At 38.6% G+C, this 3992-nt stretch overlaps 1 non-coding gene across 1 annotated transcript; it reads left to right on the top strand.

Moving 5' to 3' along the window:
* Positions 1 to 3787: 3787 nt before the first annotated feature.
* LOC141572529 (small nucleolar RNA SNORA73 family) lies at positions 3788 to 3986 on the top strand. The gene has a single exon (XR_012497854.1). It is a non-coding gene; the product is annotated as a small nucleolar RNA SNORA73 family (small nucleolar RNA).
* Positions 3987 to 3992: the final 6 nt, after the last annotated feature.

Raw genomic sequence — 3992 nt, 5'->3', positions numbered from 1 at the left:
CCATTTTAATTCCTTCTGTGTTTTATCTAATTCTTTCTGTGCAAGAGATATATTTTTACATCATAATCTTAAGATGGTCTACAAGGTCCTGCATGATCTGACCTCTACTTTTCTAGCATTACCTGTTACCAAGCTCCTGTCACTTTTTCAGTCCTTTACCAGCACTAACCTTTCAGTTTCCCAATGGCATATATTCCTACTCTGTCCCAGAGCCTTTGCACGTGCTGTTACCACTCCCTGGAATGTTTCTCTTTCTCTTCCCTTCCACCTGGTTAACTCCCATTCTTCTTTTAGTTCTAATTCTTCTGTCTGTTCCTCAGGGAAACCCTCCCAAATCTCACTTGATTCTGTGTTCATGAAACTGTTTGTAGGGCTGCTATGTATGCTTGTGTAAGTTGTTCATCTAAACAAGGGTTCCTAGCTGAGGTGATAATGGCTGAAATCCAGCTTGTGCTGCACACACAAAGCCTTGCACATGGAGCAGGCCTGTGCCAACCTAGAAGAAGGGCTGCCTTTTTCTAATTCTTCAAAGGCATTGTCTGTGTGCCATACACTGCCTACTCTGGATTGTTTCTATGGGGGCACCTTTTAAAAAATAGTACAAAGATACAATGTTGGCAAGCAGCAGCCTGACCTTGTACTTCCCCATCATATTATAGTACTCACCACAGTTGTAATCGTATATTTATTTATGCGATTATTTGGTTAATGTTTGTTTCCCCCAGTGAACAGTAACCTATGAGTATATGACGATAGGAAACTGTCTGGTTTTGCTTATTATCAAGGATTTCCAGCACCTAGAACAGTGCCTGGCACATAGTGGGTACTCAGTAAACAATTATTAAATGCATGAGGCATTTGTAGTGCTGGAAGAATATTAAGTTTTTTGAAGGTACGAGGGACTGTGTCTAATTTTCCCTTTTTATCTCCTCCCGTCCCCTGCAATTACCATACTGCTTTGCACATAAATGACATTCAGTAAATTCCTTCTGATTGATTTTAAAATGTTCAAAGAAGCCATATGATGTTCTGTTCATATGCTCGCAGATCCATAGAAAACTGGATCTGCTAGCATATGATTACACACTGCATGAGTGATGATGAACAGCTGCTATGAAGCCGAAAAGACAAAAAAATGTTGAGTGAATGAGAAATAGACTTCAACTGAAATGGGAAGGATTTAGCTTAGCTTTTGAAACTCATTTCCTGATATGAAGCTTAAAAGATACTAGAAGACAGTACTGAGGTAGGCTGTGAATTTTCTTTTTCTTTATAAATAATTGATCTTTGAAAAATTTTCAAGGTAGAACAACCATTTATTTAAAGGCTAAAAGGCATTTCTGACTAGAGGTCTCAGCAGTCTATTAGATCCACTAAAAAAAAAAAAAAAAGAACTAAAGAGTTTTTTTTTGGGGGGAGGGATAATTTTACAGAAAAGTTGCAGATAGTAGAGAGTTCTGTATACCCCTCACCCAGTTTCCCTCACTGTTAACATCTTACTCATGGTACATTTGTCAAAATTAAGAAATTGAAATATATACGTAACTATTCACTAAGCTGCAGACTTTATTTGGATTTCCCCAGTTTCTCCAGTTATTTCCTCTTTCTGTCCCAAGCAAGACAGTTTTTATACGTCCTTCTATAGTGTATGAAAGATTACATGGTCTAAAGATCAAGCTCTGAGAGTAGAATTACATAAACCTAGAGCTGACTGGGTCCATCTTGAGGCAAAAGTACTTTGGTTTTCCAATCAATCACACTTAAATAAGATCCCTAGCTACTTTGAAGAGCTGTGGTTGGGGGCTAATTGGTTGATTACACTAAGCTATAGTTCACACATTTGTGAAATGTGGGTAGTAATACCGCTCCAACTATGATGGCTCCCGAAATCCTTTACAGTAGGAGAATGCAGTGTTAAAAATTTACAATTTTTAATAGGTAACTAAGCTTTTGTGTTTATTAAATTAATATTATAAAGATAGTATGCTGATAGGAAACCTGCGGTATTTTACATATGGGAAATTAGTAACAAAGACTCTCTCCTTGAACAAACTTGTCAGGCTCCTCTGAGTTCTCCTCTCAACTAGGCGTTGTGCCTGAGTCTTATGCCTGCCTAGTCCAGACGTAGCAAGAATTCTGCTAAGTCAGTTTAAAGAATCTTTCCCTCTTGTTAACTGATCACCCTTGAAATCTGATCAAATTCCTCATACCCCACCCTCGACGTATCTGATCACCCTGGCGAGTTGGTTTAGGAAGAAGCCCCCTCTCCTTGATGTCTCTAGTAAGTTTCCACCCACCAATCCCTGCAGGGGAGGAAAGTTTCCCTTTACCCCCCGAGGTTTGATAGCTGGGTCTATGAAATAAACTGACAACAGGCAGGTTACCAGGAGGAAAGATATACAAATTTATTAATTTTTAATACTGCATGTGCAGGAGCATCACAGGGGGAGAAAGTGAATAGCCAAAAAAAAAAAAAAAAAAAAAGCAGTGAGATTTGAGAGCTCATATCATCAAAATAGGGGAAAGCAAGGGATGTATACCACTATATATATAAGGGAGAGTAAATGACATTTTGGAAAGATGAATGGGCCATTAGAATAACTGGGAGATATAATAATTTGTGACAAACTCTGGGTGTGGTATGGACTTCTAATCTCCTGTGATAAGAGTCAATTTTCCCTGTTTGATGAAACTCCTGGGGAGGAGATTTATGACAGTTGAGTTCCTTTTGGAGAGTCTGTCTTTAGGCAGATAAGGGGAGTTCAAAGCATACTTGTTTCTCAAGTACCTTCAGTTCAAAATAATCAATATACCAAGCAGCATATTGTGGTGGCACGGCCTGAACTCCTTCATCCCCCACTCTGCTCCTGGATTAAAAATCCTCGCCTTTCTGTATTCAGAGTTGAGCCCTATCTCTCTCACCGCAATAGTCTTGACACTTATTACAATAGTCCCTGGTAAAATTCCCTGCTGTTTTAGTAAGTGTCAGAATCATTTTTTTAACATTAGTAATAATGAATATTAACTGATTTCCATTTATGATCCCTGACTCATCAGAAAAATTTAAAAATATCCCTCCAAGTTTTAATAACAATAGTTAAAAATATTTTTGCTTTGCTACCGATAACATGCTTGCTGAAAGGCATTATCCTTCCATATGTGTCTTTTATCCAAATATTCAGCACTTTTCTAACTTTATGACTAGAAGTTGTCTCCTACTTCCCAGCTCCCACTGATCTCACACATTTTAATTTGGTTTGGAAATACTTTAGTTGATTATCCTTTATTTGTAGAGATATATTCACAAACATTCTTCTCAACAGACAAGGGGAGTATGTTTCTCTGCATGAAAACGTCATACAAAGGCACATTTTACTTTCTCAAAATTAAGAAACCATACCATACCTTACGAGTCTGACACCCTATCAGTCAGTCTTTCTCACCAACTGAGGAGTGACTAGCAGTGCCTGGCACATTAGAAGAGTTCAACAAATAACTGCAATTAACATTACTAAGACTTGAACTTTCATTTGTTTTAGCTTCCTTGTTTTTCTTGTCTTCATTGAAAAAACCTCTTATTCTGCCCTGCCTTTGCTTTACCTTCCTTTTCTTATTCTTAATTGAGCTCTTAGCTCCAAAAGGAAGAGTAACTTGCAATCTGCAGATATTTTCTCTATTAAGGCATCATGCAGGAGTAATTCAGTACCCTAGAATTTTATGGCTGGGGTACTCTATACTGGTTATCCTTTGGGTGATGTAATGAGGTCTAAAAGAGAAAAATATATATTCAACTGGGTACCTCCAAGAGGTCACTCCCAGTGGCTCTGTCCAAGTGGCATGGGGGAACATAGGGCTCTGCCCCATGATGTACAGTCCCTTTCCACAACGTTGGAGATGAAGCTGAGCTTTGAGTCGGCGACTGCATATTCCTACAGCTTCTCAGAGTCCTGTGGACAATGACAAGAGAAACCATGCGGGAAACATCTAGCATT

The sequence above is a fragment of the Rhinolophus sinicus genome, linkage group LG06 (genome assembly GCF_036562045.2).
Source record: "Rhinolophus sinicus isolate RSC01 linkage group LG06, ASM3656204v1, whole genome shotgun sequence".
Classification (NCBI taxonomy): Eukaryota; Metazoa; Chordata; class Mammalia; order Chiroptera; family Rhinolophidae; genus Rhinolophus; species Rhinolophus sinicus.
This window is presented reverse-complemented; position numbering and strand designations above follow the sequence as displayed.